Here is a 19,532-nt window from a genome sequence, read left to right as displayed (position 1 = left end):
ACATATAGACTCCTCATTGTTAGTCCTTTAACATATTCTTCTTCATCCTTAAAGGACATATAAACACATGGACAGTTATTAATACCAGTAATAGTCCTACCATGCGTTTAAGTCAAAATCATCGTCTGCCACATTTGATGAAAGTGTTACATCCACTCATTTTCTCTCGCTCGGGGTGACCCTAATATCACTTTATTATTTTCAAGGTGTCAACCTCAAGCCTCGTGATGCTATGATAATTCTATAGCAACATGCAAGCACACACTATCATGTTTAAGTAATAAATTGGAAGCTATAAAACCTTTGGATATCGAACCCACATAGAGTAAAACATGTTACAAAAGAGTTGCATGGCATATAGAAAAAGATATTGATTAAATTGTGGAAATAAATGGTGAATAACAAATAGATATTTAAGAATGGAAAATGCCAGGCAGTGCTACAACATTCAAAAGAGCACCAGATCTAGGATTAAATGGATATGGATACTATATGGTAGTGTTTACTATTATGATGCTTAAAACGTTATATTCATATGTCACAAAAAATATTAATACTATTTAATTAACAAGAATCAATTTTCATTAATTCAAGTAACTAAACAATTAACAATTCATGACAATTGGCAACAAACATCTCGTTATACAAACTTTGCTTTTCTCAAAAATCAATGTTGATCAAAAGTTATATGAAATATCCATAACTTTCATTTCTAAAAATCATATAGTATCCATACATAAAGGCAATTTTATTTCTAAAATCATATTATAAGTTTGACAACACATGAAAATAAAGTATAAACTTTCAACATATAAAAAACATTTAACAAAACACATAATGTTCAAAACCAAATATCATATAAAGCTATGAAAAACATTCAAATCTAAATTATAACTTCCCTATCTCAATCGAGGAAACAAAAATAGAGATGAATCCTCTTGATCACTGCTGCTACACAGAAAATCTCCCGCAACTGTTGTTGTACTTCCTAATGAAGAACTTTGGAAGCCATGGCTTTTACGTGAAGAATAATTTTTGGAGAAGATTGATTCATCCAAATGGTATGAATGCCTTCCCTATTTATAGGCTGAAAATTTAAGCCTTTAACTAATAAAAGTTCATGTGATAAATGGGCCAAATGACAATTATCTAGCCAGTTGTCCCCCTTCTAGAATTTTCTCTAACTGCCTATGATTTAGTAGTTGCTTCCAGTTCTGCATAGTGACATATCATAGCATTACCTACAACATAGAGCAATGTCACATAATAAGTGTACCTATTTTTAGCAAAATATCATAAAATAACCCAAAAGATGTCCGTTAATCCCATGATGATACATGCATGATCATTACCAACATTCTCCATAAGTTGATTATTCCATGGACGTTTTTCACTGCTGTTTCTAAGGGAGTTCTTCTTTACCCTATCTTATATATCATTTATACATTCTATTCTATCATAAGCATGCATTCACATGTTAGTATAAATTATCATATTATTATTTCCATCCTATGCTTAGTTGATCATGTCTTTCATATTATTCAAATATATGCTATGATTATATATCATTTCTTAGGATATTATTATTACATGTTTCCATTTATCATCTATTATGAATACCATGTTATATGATATTCATGCATACAACATATCCATATCTTTATGATTGATACACAATGTTATGTTAATTATGTTAGAATAGTCTTACATTCATTTAAGCATGATTAATTACATTCATGAAATGACAGCATGCTTAATTATTCATTTGTTAGCTCATGTGCATTCATTTTAGCTCCTAGGTCTTATACATTAGCTTACATATGTTATATTATTATGTACTTAGCTCATGACATGCATTCATAGCTCATATCACTCAAACACCTCACGACAACATGCACTTTACCTTAAATAAGCTCACACATTACTTATTTTATTTGTTTATTGATTCCTATAGGTGAAACACAAAGCAAGACATATTATGGTAGCTTGGTTAGCTAAAAGGACAAGCATATCAGCTCACACTAGCTCATGAACGTTATGGCAGCTCGTTTCATCACTTAAGGAGCTTCAACTTAGCTGGAGGAGCTAACATGTAGCTGAACTTAGCTGGAGGAGAGATTTGGACTAAATTGCTGAAAAGTGGAATAAAGGTAGTTGGAAGTAGCTGGGAGAGTAGCTGAGGAACTGAGAAGACCAAAGCTAACTAGCTTGAGTTCATCAAGCTATAACTCAACTAGTTAGCTACCAAGACACTCACCTAGCTTACCTTGAAGCTAGTTCATCTCTAAGCTGCCCATGGACTTCAAGACATCATCCTATGGTTGCAATCTCACCAAAGCATTTCAAGAAGACCCATGTGCATTCAACTAGGCTGCCATGTGCATCATTCAAGCATGTGCACTCCATGTGACATCAAATAGGCACCAAAACACCAAAGAAAGCTTCCTATTCGGCCAAAGGCTCATTCCTCTTCATTTTTGGCGCCAAGTAACTTCCAAATACATAAAAAATACCCTTAGGGCCGAACCAAAACCTTATCATTTGGCCAAAAGCATGTACTTTCATTAAATCATGTATTTTCATTAAAAACTCATGTATTTTCAAAGGGGTTTCAACTTTAGCCAAACCATCATGTATCTATTCGGCCTAAACCCTTTGAAAACTATAAATAGGCTAGTCTTATTCATTTATACACACACCTTTCTTATCAATTAAAGTGAGATATTTCTCTTTGCTTAAGTCCTTGTGACTTTGATCAACTTTTCAAGTAATTCATTACTTGTGGCGTTAACCCCTTTCGCTTTGATACTTGTGGTTCCTATCTCCATATAGATAGTGGGTCCAAGTCCTTTTTACCACCACTTAAATAAGCAATATAAAGTTTGGTCTTTGTTCTTTAACATTGGTTCTTCTTTGAGTCTTCTTTAAGATAATATCCTCACAACTATTCCATTGTTTTATCAACCTAAACCATAGCCATAACCATCTTCCGCTACCATTTTTATTATAAAAAATAGCCTACATTTTTACCTTTACATCTACCACCTAAACCATCTATTTGAGGCATTCAATTATGCAGGTTGTTTTTCTTCCTTCCTAGATCCACAATCAATCAACAAGGTAGAAGTACCATACATCACATTATACAAATGGTGTAAAAACATATACAAATGATCCTAATATATTCCCAATAGTGCTTGAGTTCAAACAAAACCTAGGTTAAAATAATCTAAATGATAACTCTTTTGGAGAATCTAAGTGTTTGCTTGTCCTAAAGAAACAAAATGCATGAAATGCAACCACGTCTAAACAATAATGCTATAGAATAACATCATTAAATCAATTCAGATTTTTAACTTCCTTCTTAGACCCTCAGACTATTGATGCAACAATGAGTACATCATACTTATGATCTTAAATTAGGGAATGCGATGTCAACTTACTAAAATCAAAATCCACAAAGTGTAATAGTGTGCATGCTAGGTGTATCTAGACAATACTTAGCTAAATTAGAAAAAAATGTTCCTACTCAGTTTGTGATTTTCAATGTTGTAGAAATCATCCTAAAGCTAGTGTTGGATGTTCTAACTTATTCAAATTCCTAAAACTATTGTTTGAGATTCCAAGTTATTTAATTTTCTAATGCTAGAGGTTCCAACTTATTCACGATTTTTTATTATTGTTATAGCATCTAATGAAGATATGAGATTTAAAGTTCAAAATTTTCTAATTTCTCTAAGTATTGAAAGCATACACCTATAATGTAATAAATTTCTATGGATCCTAATTCTAACAAGTCTCTAAAACATTCCCATAACATTTTATCATTTTTAAAAGTTTCATCATATGGCATCATCAAAATTTCACTAAAAACTTCATTGATTAAATGATATTAAACATGCAACATTACATATGTTATTCCTAAATGACTTAACAAAATTCTAACAGAATGCACAACAATGCAAAATAACATGTAACACAGAATGCAAAACTATAAAAATGTAATACCCTAGATGTCATACAATAAAAACAACACAAATGGACAATGCCCCCAAACCTAAGGGTAACATTGTTCTCAACGCATGAAGATAACATCAAAAAAATTAAATAACATGGGAGGGGAAAAATAGTCCCTTAGTTAATCTTCCTTGGGGTTGGCATATTCGAGGGGCTTTTCTTGGATGAAAATTTAGCCTTCATTGAAATCTTGTGCTTTTTTGCTATTAACGTTGACATGACCTTGACCATAACAACAGTAGGGACTGATATTGTAGATGTTAAATCAACATTCTTTTCTTCAATTTCATCTGGTTGTCACATCGCGTCATCCACTAGAATAATAGTAATTTCATCAAGCAAATTAGCTTCATCTCCCTTCATTACATCCTCAACAACATTACGAATAATCTCACTAGCCCGAAGATCCTACCCATCCTCAGCTGTAGCAACATGAGTAACTTTATCATTGTTCAAATCTAATAAATGTAAAACAACTTCCTTTTCTAGCCTCACTTCTTCCTCCTCTTGGTGGCTAACTTGCTTTTCATCGAATGCCATGATGTCGACTTCCTAAGATTCTACAGCCTCTACATCAGTAGACGCCTCAAAATTAACCTCCTTCTCTTTTTCAGCAACATCAGATTCTTCCTTAGCATATTCCTTCTCTATCTCGACATCCTGGTTAGCATCCTCATCTTCTTTAGTTTCTTCCTCATCAATGCTAGTAGAACTATTCACAGCATCTGGTACAAATAGTGGAGCTAAATCTGGTTAGATTTCAGTTATTTAGTTAGTTAGGCAGTTATTAATTTGTTAGTTTGTTAGATAACTGCTGATGGATGTGTATATATAGGCCTTAGTTTTGTAAATAATTTTTACAATGAATAAAATAATTGAAGCACCTTTTATGTAAAATTACCTTTTAACATGGTATAATGAGTCAGATTACTTCCCGTGACTCTCTTCTTTTTGGTCAAAATTGATTTTGGGTTTTTTTCCTCCATTTTTTCCTCTGTTGCAGCGATAGAAACCTCTACCATTGATTTCAATCACCCATTTTTCTTACATGCCTCTGATGCGTCGAGTTTCTTTCTTGTTTCGCATCAGCTTCTCGGTATCAAAAACTATGGGATATGGAGTCGGTCCATGAAGATCGCTCTGCTTGCGAAGAACAAGCTCGGTTTTGTCACCGGTGATTGTCGAAGAGACGATTTTGATGAGTCATTACATCCAAAATGGGAGAGATATAATGCTCTCGTCTTATCTTGGATCCTCAATACAGTGAGCAAGGAGCTTCGACTGGGATCGTTTTTGCATCCAATGTAGCTTCGATTTGGCAAGATCTGAAGGAAAGATTTGATATGATTGATGGTTCCAGATCCTTCTTCCTTCACCGTGAAATTGCGCTTCTAACTCAAGGTGATTCTTCAATCTCAGCTTATTTAACTCTATTGAAATTACTCTGGGATAAGTATGAAGCCTTGGCCCCAATCTCTCATTGCGATTGTGTCCTTTCTCAACGCACGATTGCGTACTACACACAACAGAAATTGTTTCAGTTTCTCATGGGCCTCAATGAGACTTACACTGCTGTACGGAGTCAAATCTTGCTTCTACAACCATTACCTTCTGTGAACCTTGCGTATTCGATGTTAGTCCAGGAGGAGTCACATAGGATTCATTCTTCTGCTCTTTCTCTAATCCATGAAGTCTCGGCTATGTATTCTAACTCTGCTGGAAACACTGAAAAAAAGAGATTCTCTGGTGTGTGTGATTACTGAAAGGTTTAAGGGAACAAACGTGAGAACTGCTATCAATTAATTGGATTCCCTGCTGACTTCAAGTTCTCCAAGAAGAAAGACAGTCCAACAGCTTTAACTTCCACTCGATTTGTGCTTAGTTCTCATAATCCATCGAGTCCTGAGTTACAACAAGTTACTATCTCTTCTGTTCCTATATTCACACAACAAGGAACCTTTTGTGGATCCAACAGCAAATACTGCAGGTATTGACTCTGCAAATAATAGTCTTTCTTTCAATTAGATATTAGATACATGCGCTACTGACCATATGTTATTCGATTTTACAAAATTAATATCTCATGTCCCATGCACATCAGATTCTCAGTTTGTTCATTTACCTAATGGCCAAACAACTCCTATTACACATACATGTTCCTTTTACCTTAACTAGAATTATTCCCTTACCAATGTCTTGTTTGTTCCATAATTTGCTCATAACCTCCTTTTTGTTTCCAAACTAACCAAAGAGATCAAGTGCAATGTTTCTTTTTATCCTAACTTTTGCTTTTACAGGATCTCTCCACTAGAAAGATGAAGGGGATTGTTAGAGAGTCTCACGGGCTGTATTTTTTTTATTCCTCCACTTTTGGTTCTGGTATTTTTCCTGTTCCACATTGTAATTCTTCAAATTGTAAGAGTCTTTCAACTATCAATAATACTAAGCTTTGGCATGCTCGTTTAGGGCATTCCTCTTTCTCTAGTTTACATAAAATACCATATTTGCAGTCTCATAGATTTCATGCTGACAGTATCCATAAATGTTCTATTTGTCCTCTTGCTAAACAATCTAGGTTACCCTTTCCTCAGAGTATTTTTAGAGCATCTAAACCCTTTGATCTAATACATATTGACCTATGGGACTTATATGGTTTCTACTCATAGTGGTTATAGGTCATTTCTCACCATTGATGATGACCACACAAGAATGTCTTGGCTTTTCTTGTTGAGGCTTAAGAGTGATGCAATCCTCTCTTTAAAACAGTTCTTTGCCTATGTCAAAAATCATTTTTCAATTACCATTAAGTTTATTAGAGGTGATAATGGTTCCGAGTTCTTTGCTAATGAATGTTCTTCCTTTGTTTATTCCTTGGGTATTGTTCATCAAAGCTCATGTCTTCATACTCCTCAGTAAAATGGTATTGCTGAAAGAAAACACAAACATTTGTTAGAGATAGCTAGAGCCCTTAAATTTCATTCTCAAGTTCCTGTTAAATTTTGGGGATAGTGTGTCACCACAGCTTGTTATATCATTAACAGGTTACCTTCTTCTACTTTAGTTGGGAAAAGCCCTTTTGAACTCCTTTATGGCAAACCTCAAAACCTATCTCATATGATAGTTTTTTGTTGTTTATGTTATGCCACCCAACCAAATTATAAGGACAAATTTTCTCCAAAGGCTATACCTTTCATATTCATGGGTTACTCTGTTACTCAAAAAGGTTATATTCTGTTTAATCTTGAGAAACAAACATTCTTTGTTAACAGAGATGTCAAGCTCCATGAGGACGTTTTCCCTTTTAAATTTCCAATTTCCTCTTCTTCCTTATTTTATCCTATTCAAGATGTTTCTGATTCAGATTTTTTGGTCATGCCCTTTCACACTACCCAGCCCAATTCTCTTATACCTTCTGGGTCTTCAAACTAGTTTGCATCACCTCAAGCTTCAACAAATGACTCATTTTTACCTCAACCTTCACCTTAGCCTTCTGTTTATGATGACTCTTCTTCAAGTAGTATTTATGTTCCTCCTAGACAATCTACTAGGGGTAAAAAAACAACCTGCTTGGTTATATGATTATGTTCAGTCCTACCAATCTTCATCTCTTCCAAGTACTTATCCAATTTCTAATTTTCTTTCTTATTCTCATCTTCCTATTAAAACTCAACTTTACCTTTCTTCTATCTCTCATTTGGTTGAACCTAAGATCTATAATGAAGCCATTAAAAATACTTTATGGGTTAAGGCTATGAATGAGGAGATTTTAGCTTTAGAATCGAATAATACTTGGTCATTGGTTCCCATGCCCTCTAATAAGACTTCTATTGGAAGTAAGTGGGTGTATCGCACCAAATATAATTCGAGTGGAGAAGTGGAGTGGTTTAAAGCTCGTCTTTTTGCTAAAGGATACACTCAAAGAGAAGGGGTTGATTATGTTGAGACCTTCTCTCGTGTGGCAAAGCTAGTCACTGTAAGAATAGTCCTGGCTCTTGCATCTATTCATCAATGCTTTCCTCCAAGGTGATTTGGTTGAGGAGGTATACATGTCCTTGCCTGATGGTTTTTGCAGTCAGGGGGAGACCAGGGTGTGTAGACTGCAAAAATCCTTATATGGGCTAAATCAGGCTTCGAGACAATGTAACGTGAAGCTGACAGAGGCTCTTCTAATGCTAGGTTATTCTCAAAGTAAGTTTGATTACTCATTGTTTACTAAGTCACAAGGAAGAAAAATTGTCATAATGCTCATATATGTGGATGATCTTTTGATAATTGGAAATGACATTAGATTGATTCAAGAACTCAAAGATATTCTGAATAAAAATTTTAAAATGAAAGACCTGGGTGTACTAAAGTATTTTCTTGGTTTAGAAATATTGAGATCAGAAAAGTGAATATTTATAAGCCAAAGAAAATATGCATTAGAGTTAATTAAAGAAACTGGATTAGGGGGTGCAAGGCCTGCTGCAACTCCCTTCGAACATAATAAAAAACTTGCTTCTAAAGATGAGTTGTTAGAAGACAAAACAAGTTATCAAAGATTGATTGGGAAGTTAATCTACTTCACTAACACAAGACCTGATATTGCTTATTCAATACAACTACTGAGCCAGTTCATGCAGTAACCAAGGAAATTACACTTGGAAGCTGCTTTGAGGGTGGTCATGTATATCAATGGCAGACCAAGTAAAGGAGTGTTACTAAGTGCAGAAAGTCAGTGCCAACTTCAGGCTTTTTGTGACTCAGATTGAGCTACTTGCCCAACTACTAGGAGGTCAGTAACAAGTTTCTGTGTGAAATTAGGAGACTCCTTGTTGTCTTGGAAGTCCAAGAAACAAAATAAAATAGCAAGGTCATCTGCCGAGGCAGCATACCATAGCATGGCAATGACTGTTGCTGAATTTGTTTGGTTAACAGGTCTGTTAAGTGAGCTTGGGTTCAAGAAAATTGGACCAACTAAATTGATGTGTGATAACAAGGCAGCTCTTCAAATAGCAGCAAATCTAGTTTTCCATGAGAGAACAAAACACATTGAAATTGATTTTCATTTTGTACGAGAAAAGATTCAAGAATGAATAATTGAAACAAAGTATATGAAGATAACAGATCAACAAGCAGACATTCTAACAAAGGCCTTGGGAGTTCAATAACATGAATACTTGATTTCCAAGTTGGGGTTAATTAACATCTTTAACCACTAACTTGAGGTAGAGTGTTAGATTTTAGTTATTTAGTTACTTAGGCAGTTATTAATTTGTTAGTTTGTTAGATAACTGCTGATGGATGTGTATATATAGGCCTTAGTTTTATAAATCAATTGTACAATGAATAAAAGAATTGAAGCACCTTTTCTGTAAAATTACCTTTTAACAAATCTTCCAAAGTTTCACTTAGGAATGTTGGAAACATGATCACTACTTTGCAGAATTTCTTGTAAAACACCTTTTGGATTGCCTTGTCACGCTGTTGTGCATATTCCCAATATTGGATTTGTGCATAATGCATTTGAGATTTGTTTTGTAAAGTATGACTCAACATTGACATTATTCCTTTTCGCTTTTTTACAATCAAAGCCAAGGCCTTTGCAACTCTTATATGGCTTGGCTTACTTGTGAGGCTGTGATAGGTGCAACATCAGTGGTAGCAGTAACATCTTCTGTTCCCTCATCAAGATGCTCAAGCTTCAACTCTTCTCATAATATTTCTCTTTTTATAGAGATATGTGCAATATCACTTTGATTTTTAAAAATCTGATCAGAGGCAAGGGAAACCACTTATGCTTGCTTGCACAATGAAGTGATTAGAGAGGCAAAAATAAATATCCAGTTGTTTTCTAAACGCATGAAATAATTCAACGTAGAATATTTTACCAACATTAATGTATCGACCATGAGGGATTGAATGCAACAGCAAAATTATGTCCTTAGTAATAGTAGAATAATGCATGGTAGGCATTAAACGAGTTTAAAGAAAGGTGAACCATTCCCTTGCTGGCAGGTTAAGATCAAACATCCGAATAGTGTATGCTTCGATTGTAAACTTAATCCATGAACATTTAGGCAAGCATAAATCAGCATTGATTTGGTCCAAATAATCATCTGTGATACTTTGAATGAATTGTGTATGCTAAATTCAACCTCTTCAATACCCAAAAATATATTTATGCGTTTTGCCCTTTAACATTCTATCGTTTCTTGTACATAAATTGAGGTTTACTACTCTAGTGAGATTGCTATAAAACTCCCAAACATATATGTGGATCATTAACTGATGATAGATCAAATCCTTGCTCATTGCAGAAGTCACAATCAGAAAACTCTTCATTATTACAATGTTGTTGCTCGGATTCCATAAATTTCATTGGGTTTGTGCTAAAAATAGTTAACGATAGTGTTGATGGTGCTTACAGTGACAAAGTCGGCGTTCGATGAGCAGCTTTGACAATAACCTTCTTTTTAGGAGCCATGGATGAAAGCTCTTTGGATGAGCGTAGGTGGAGGAAAGAAAATGAAGGAAATAAAATAAAAATAAAATCTTTGAGATTTTGGGAGGGAAATGACTGAAGAGTGAAGTGAAAGAGACAAGTAAAAAGTCAAGATGAGTTTCAGGGTTGGGTAAAGATATGGTATTAATTTTTGCATGTAAAGGTGGAAAATAATTATCTCATTATTTGAATGGATGAGAATATAAGGATAAATGGAGGTAAGGGTAAATTTTTAAATAGATGGTAGAGATAAGGGTAGATGGGCAGTTTTGATAAATTGGGTGCAAAATGGATGACAACTCATTATTACATTTTACCATTAAAAGTTACCACCAAACTTTGAGTTACTGCTGGCATCTGATATGACATCAACCATGCAAAACAATACTTATTGTTGTGCAACATAAATGAAAGAAAAAAGGAGATTCAATGGACAATGTTTTGGCATTCCCTATACAAAAAAAAAAGAAATTAAAAACTCAATTAAAGTAAACTAATCTAATGTCAAAATTGACTTATTAAAAGCAACACTAAATTAAAAAGATGAAGGTTCACTTAGCGTGATAAAAGCAATGTATGGGCTTTGTTGATGGCAATAATGCTTTAAATGTTACCCGTTGACTTTGAATGTCCTCTCATCCACCAAATTCTTCAATAACACTGCTCCATGAAGATAGACTATGATAATTTCAAATAAATCAGATCAATGAGATTTAAGTTTCGCAATAAAGAGCTTGAACCGAGAGTTGAATAATAACACATGATGCCCAAAATAGAATTTTCATGGTAAAATATGGTTTTTCATGTCATTTTTACTTTTATTTATGTAAACTCTAGCACTCTCATAGGCATCATTGCGAAACTCTTCTGATTCATTTAGGTCTAATATTCTCTTCTCGCCAGTAGCATCTAGATCATAATTCAGCCTTTTCAAGGCCCACATTGCTTTATGCTCTAGCTCCATAGGTAGATGACTAGATTTTCCATACATAAGACGATACAAAGACATACACAATGTGTTTTTATATGCTATCCTATAAGCCCACAATGCTTCATCAAGGCACAAAGACCAATCTTTCCTTGAAGGATTTACAACCTTTTCTAAAATTTTCTTGATTTCACGATTAGAGACCTCATTTTGACAATTTATTTAAGGATGGTATGTTGTGGTAATGTAATGCTTCACTCCATAACATTACAAAGCATTAGCAACCAACTTCGCTATAAATTGGGAGCCCTCATCACTAATGAATGCCCTAGATGTCCCAAAGCGAGTGAAGATATTATTGTGAATAAATCTCAAAATTGCCTTAGCATCGTTTGAAATTAATGCTACAACTTCAACCAACCTACTTAGAAACATAATCAACAACAACTAGAATAAAAAGATTACCATAATATAAAGGATATGGTCCCATAAAATCTAACCCCAAAACATCAAATAGCTCGATCTCCAATATAGGTTGCATTTTCATTTCGTTGCGACGAGAGATACTGTCAGTTCTTTGACAATCGTCATAATGCTTGACAAAATTATTGGCATCCTTGAACAACAATGGCCAATAATAACCACATCGAAGAACTTTTTCTGTAACACCTATTTCATATATACGTCCCCGTATACGAGTCACAGATGTCACATGACTTTCAAAACATTTTCGTACTTGAAAACAGTAAAATTTTGTTTCTTTAAATAAAACAATTTAATAATATAGTTTATAAAATATTTTTCAAATACATATATATAATAATGTTAAAATCCATCAAACAATAGTTTAAGTTTGAACATAATATAATACAACAACTAAATACCAAATATCTTATTAGAGTATCACGATATATCTAAGTATATGCCAACTAGTAATATCAAAACAAACATCTAGAGATGTCATACTGTTACTGATGAGGTAATCCTTGACAGATGTCAGCTACACCCCTCACTCCGATCATAGTGAGGCATAATAAAACAAATAAGGCATTTTAAAAGCATGAGTAAACCATTATAATATCAAAATATGATTTATCGTTTAAAATACATAAAAGCATAAAAACTGACTTGATAAGCCAAGTTTCTGTCAAGTAATTTGCTAAACAGTATTTCGTATGCGTAATATACTTATAAATCAATATATTCCAAAACATTCATTCACATCCCAATGTATGACAAATGAGAAAGCAAGGTACACAAAAACATGAAACTAACCACTTTTGGAATTGTAATCCCGTAAGACTACCATCCTTGCACACAAAGTGCCATAGTACACAAAGTACTACTACAAGTACATAAAGTACTCTTGCCATAGTACACAAAGTAGTCTTACAAAAATACAATAAGCATTTTCTAAATCGATAGATATACATCTCGCACCAAGTATGCCAATTACATACATAGTGCTACAGTACACAAAGTACTATTACAATACCATATTATTTATGGTATTATTATTGCACCTATAACTCTCCATGTATATATAATAGGCTTTAAATCCAAATCGCAAGTTAAACATTTATTTCAAACCATCAATAAATAATAATTTGTATGAAACACATCCATTCGTTTTAGGGTAGTTCATACCCTAAAATCATTCGTAAAATCATTTTCATAAACTTTATGAAAATATTTAAAAAAAAATACGGTAAAATATAATTTTATAAAAACATTCGAGGTTGACTCATCGCAAGTCGTCCTCATATCATATAAGTACATAATAAATGCACTCACCTGGTATGTCTAACTATTATGCCTTATTGTAGTCCAACTATTATGGAACTTTTTCATTGCCTTTTTGTTTGCTTGTCTCACAAATTTGATTACAATCTTCACAAGCATCCATAATTACACATACCAATATAAAATAAAATGTTAGTATCCTTACTAACATTTATGCAAAATAATAATACTCAAAAGTACCGCTATTTTTTAATTCTTTTAAAATTCAACTTAACTTTTCCTTTTATTCAAAATGGCCCTTTTCATAAATTCTTCAATTCAAGCCCAAATAAGACCAATAAATTTACAACATTAAACTTACATCCTAATATCTCAACAATACCATAATTACCACTTAAGCCACTAACTTTCTCAATATTCACCATTTTGTACTTAGCTTTGCCAATTTTCCAAAATGGCTTAATTTCACATTCTAAATTCAATTTCAGTCCTCAAATAGTAATTTCCAGTATTTTACATCAATTATTGAGTAATTACACAATAATCCCATAAGTTTTCAAAATTGCTAAATAGGTCCCTCAAATTTTGAAAATTACACTTTGGCCCAAAATTTTTCTAAGGCTTGTAGAACCTTCCAAATATCATTTCTAAGCCATGGGAATTTTTCTACAATTTTTCCTACCCTTTTACCTCATGGCCGAATGCTTTAGAGTTACTTTCTCATGATTTTCACTTTTTTCAAGCATGAAACCAACCTCTATTCAACACTTCAAGACCTCTAGAATCAAACCCCTAACTTAATTTCATCAAAATACATCTTTCCCCAAAAGCTAGGGTTTGGTCGAAATCAACATAGGCTTATATAGTCATGTACAAGTGATTTTAATCAACACTCATGCTTGTATATGATTCTACAACCTCAAAAACATCAAAATACTTCATCAATTTCATAAACCCTAGTGTAAACATAAACCATAAAATTTGGGATCTTTGAACACAAACAAGATTAGCTTGCAATGTTCGTACCAAATTATAGCGTTTTTCGCGTATAATATTTTTTTATTTCACGGCATAATCCAAAATCCAAAGGAAATTGCTCAAAATGAAAAATAAAATTTCTTTTACCTTGGTCATGGGGAGCACGAAATGGAGCTGAAAAATGGCCTAAGTTTCATGAAATTTTCATGTAATTTCATGTTAATTTAACCTTTATTTAAGCTTAAATGACTAAAATATTCATTTAATGAGAAATGACCATTTTGCCATTAATGAAATTTTCTAATTACCTTAATACCAAGCCACATAAACCTTATCACCTTCCAAAGTCAAAGGTGAACAAATTATTTTACCCTTTTCCAATTTTACCAAGCAACTTTCCAAAAATCGCAATCTTGCCACTTTAATCCAACGATCCAAATTTAAAATGGAAATAAATCTTCAAATCCAATGATTCATATTATTTTCCATCATTTTAACATGTGGAAATAATATTTTTAAGTCTAATTTATAATCCTTCAATTTTTTGTGAAATTTCTATTCGATCCGATTTACCGATTTCTTATAGGACTTTAACCCTTTCTAGTTTTCAACATAAATTATGGATCAAGAATCTAATTTTAATAAAACTCCACTCTCAAGAGTAAACTATCCATTTATGAAATAAAAAATTATTTTTTAGAAAATTACCACTTAGGTCCCTAAACTTTTCCACTTTAGCCACTAAACTTTCAAAACTTACATTTTGGTCACTAACCAAAATTTGGGGTATTACAACAATTCTCCCTTAAGAAAAATTCATCCTTGAATTTTTAGTACGTACTTGAAGTGAAGAGGGTCGGATACTATCTCTTCATGTACTATTCTCTTTCCCAGTTGCTTACTAAACTTTATGATTCCTCCAACAAACTTTGACCAAAAGAATCATCTTGTTCTACAATTCTTTGAATTATCAAGCCAAAATATCAATCGGTTCCTCTTCATAGTCTAAATCTATATATCCTCTGGTGTGATAATGTGCGATGGATCTGATCGATACTTCTTGAGCATCGACACATGCAAAACATTATGAATCTTGTCTATTTCGGAAGGCAATGTTAACTGATAAGCCACTAGTCTGACTCTTTTCATAATATCATAAGGTCCAATCAATATCAGACTCAGCTTTCCGTTGCGTCCAAACCGCAATACTATCTTCCAAGGCGATACCTTGAGAAATACTTAATCACTCACTTGATATTCAATTTCTTTTCTCTTTAGGTCTGCATAAGACTTTTGTCGATCGGAAGCTATCTTAAGATTATCTTGGATAACTTTCACTTTATCTTCCATTTCTTTCATTAAGCCAAGGCCAGATAGATCTCATTCTTTTAGCTCAAACCAATTTAATCTTGCTCGACACTTTCTCCCACAAAGGGCTTCATAAGAGGCCATCTTGATGCTCGATTGATAACTGTTATTATAAGAAAATTATACTAAAGGTAAATACTTTTCACATGATCCCTTGAATTCAAACATACATGCCCTTAACATATCTTCCAACATCTGAATGGTCCACTCCGATTAATTATCCGTCTGTAAAATAAGCCGTACTAAAATTCAATCGAGTACCCAAGGTCTTGTGCAAGGATTACTAGAATCTCGATGTAAACCTTGGATCTCTGTCAGATGCTATCGACATATGCACTCTATGTAGTTGAACTATCGCTTTTATGTATAACTCATCAAATTATCCATCGAGTAATCTGTCTGAACAGGAATAAAGTGAGTTATCTTGATCAATCTATCAACAATCACCCATATTAAATCTTTCTTGTTGGGTTTCAAAGGTAGCCCTGTAACAAAGTCCATAGTGACTCATTTCCCTTTTCATTCAGGAACTGAGATCGGTTGTAACAATCTGGAAGGAACTTGATGTTCAATTTTCACCTATTGACATGTCAGACACTTTGCCACAACTTTCGTGATAGCTCTTTTCATGACAGGCCACCAATATCGACTATTTATGTCTTGATACATATTATTTCCATATGAATGCATAATCAACAGACTAATGCCTCAAAAAGAATATCTTTCTTTAGTTCTTCATCATCGAAAATACAAAATCTCGCCCTTTTTAACTTACACAATTCTTACCAAGCAATTTTCATCTTTCTTTTGTAATTCTCTTATCTAATCTAAAAGTACCACTTTAACTCTAGCTCGACAATCAAGGTGTCATATTCCTTTAAAAGTTCTATCCATCTTCTCTATATCAGGTTTATCTCTTTTTGAGTCAACAAGTACTTTAGACATTTTTGATCCGTAAAAATATATCATCGCTCACCATACATATAATGGCACCAAATCTTTAAAGCAAACTCGACCGTTACCAACTCTAAATCATGCATTGGGTGATTCATCTTGTGAATCTTTAACTGTCTCGAGGCACAGTCCATAACTTTCCCTTCTCGCATAAGTACACATCACAAGCCATTATAAAATACATCACTAAAACCATACAATCTTTACCCGAATCACGTAGTACAAGCACTGGTGCCTCTGTTGAAATCTTCTTTAGCGTTTCAAAACTCTCTTGGAACTTCTCCGTCCAAATAAAAGTCATATATTTCCTTAAAAGCTTGGTTAATGGTGGCGCTATCATCAAAAAGTTCTTCATGAACCTTCGATAATAACCAGAAACTCCAAACTTTTGAGATGTTATTTGTGGTTTTCAATTTACTAAAGCATGAATTTTCTTGGGGTATACTCTTATGCCATTTGCCGAAACAACATGGCCAAGAAAAAAAAATTTGTCAACCAGAATTCACATTTTGACAGCTTTGCATACTACTTTTTCTCTCAAAGAGTCACCAAAATTTGATTCAAATAAAGATGGAACACTCGATTAATCAAATCCATAAATGCTGCAAGAGCATTAGTCAAACCTAATGGTATCATTACAACTCGTAGTGTCCATACCACATCTAAAAAGCTATCTTAGAAATATCTTCCTCTTTAATCTTGAATTGATGGTATCCAGACCGAAGATCAATCTTAAAGAACATTGTTGTACCTTCCATTTGATCATACATACCACTTATCATCAAAACTAAATAATTATTCTTATTATCACTTTATTCAAATGTCGATAATCTATACATAATCACATAGATTCATATTTTTTTTCGCTAACAGCACAGGTACTCCCCAAGGTAAAACACTCGGTCTGATGAAACCTTGATCAAGCAACTCTTGTAATTAAGCCTTTAGTTCTCTTAACTCGATCAGAGCCACTCGATACGAAACCATAGAAATAGGCTCAATACCCTGATAACCATCAATCTTGAATTCCACCTCTCGATCTGGAGGTAACCTAGGTAATTCATCTGAAAATACTTCTGGAAATTCCCGAGTTGTGGGAATTTCATACAATCTTACTTCATATATTTGAGTATCTATCACATTAGCTAGAAAAGCTATACATCATTCTGACATCATTTTCTTTGCAATCATTGTCGATATCACATTCGGGGATGATTTTGTTTTTTCTCCAATAACTATAATTTCCAAATCCTCTGTATTTTTCTGAAATAATCGCTTCTTGCGACAAACAACCCAACCATAATGCGGAGACACCAACCCATGCCCAATATGATCTTAAACTCGTCAAATGATAATTCCATTAGATTCACCGGGAACATAACCCCTTGAATCTTTATCGGATATTTACTACATGTTCGACTCACACTTATACCATGACCCATAGGGTTTACCGTTAGCATATCACTTGATATCAAGTTGAATAGAATTCCTTTATTTTAAAATTCCTTATTTCATCATTGAGGTACTTCGTATAACTTTTTCGGATTCATTGAAAATATTCTCGAGCAATTGAAACATTTTCCATCTCAACTACGAAAGTCTAAATGTCCACCTTATTTAATAAGAAGACTTGACAACTTTGTGGCAATAACTTCATAGTAGTTAATGCTAAAATCACACTAGTAAACAAATTCACTCTTTTTCCTACCACTACAAACTCAAAACTTTTCAAGTTCTCGTAAATCAACTGTAATCTAAGCGATAATTCATTGTAACATGGAAAGGGTAGACAATCCATTCTACAATTTTACATTCGCCAGGTAACTCTATCGAGTCCATAAAACTTAACATCTAATCTCATTCAAACTCTTTTTAAAACCTTTAGAATGAAAACATAATTATCATCTGATTCACTTATAACTCGGTTTTCTTTAAACTTTTAGTGGATAACTTACTTCTTGCTTACTTATTTCCTCTAACTTAAATCAACATTTTTTTAAGCAACTTAATGCTTAAATTAAATATTCCTCTAATATTTAAGCTTACCTGTAGAAACCTCAGTGTCATCATTGGATTCAATAATCTCCTTCAGATCCTCATCCGATTCAACTTCTCTTGTAAGCCATTTAAACTTTTTAATGGATTCCTCTAATGTAGTAACTTCATTAAACATTGGGGCATTTCTTCCACAGAATGAAGGAAAATCCCTTATAGCTCCAACCCTTCTAAGGTGTGATACTGAAGTCATATCGGATCTTTTTTGGGTCTATTTCACTTTCGACCTTCCTTTCAACATTATCAACTTTCTTACCTTTATCCTTAGTTCCCGAAATCTAATACAACACACATAATAACAACTTAAGTTAGTGATGAGTGACATCAATCATATCACATTGACACTATATCAGTAACTTTGATATCCTAGTGGCTTGTACACACTTTTCAAATAAAATACACTCATTCTCGGATGAGAATCGGCTAAACCTGTAGCTATGATACTAATAAATATAACACTCATTTCCTGTATATGTCCCCGTATACGAGTCACAGATGTCACAAGACTTTCAAAATATTTTCGTACTTGAAAATTAATACAATTTTGTTTCTTTAAATAAAATAATTTAATATTATAGTTTATAAAACATTCTTCAAATACATATATATAATAATGTTAAAATCCATCAAACAGTAGAATATAATATAATACTTCAACTAAATACTAAGTACCTTATCAGACTACCATCCTTGCACACAATGTGCCATAGTACACAAACACAAAGTACTCTTGCAATAGTACAAAAAGTACTACTCAAAGTATACAAAGTACTCTTACTATAGTACACAATATACTACTCCAAATACACAAAGTACTACTCCAAGTACACAAAGTACTCTTACAAAAATGCAATAAGCATTTTCTAATTGATAGATATCTATCTCGAACCAAGTATGCCAATTACATACATAGTGCTACAGTACACAAAGTACTATTACAATACCATATTATTTATGGTATTATTATTGCACATATAACTCTCCATGTACATACAATAGGCTTTA

Source organism: Hibiscus syriacus, unplaced genomic scaffold, assembly GCF_006381635.1.
Source record: "Hibiscus syriacus cultivar Baekdansim isolate YM2019G1 unplaced genomic scaffold, ASM638163v2 tig00117017_pilon, whole genome shotgun sequence".
In the NCBI taxonomy this organism is placed as follows: domain Eukaryota; kingdom Viridiplantae; phylum Streptophyta; class Magnoliopsida; order Malvales; family Malvaceae; genus Hibiscus; species Hibiscus syriacus.
Note: the sequence above shows the minus strand (reverse complement) of the source record.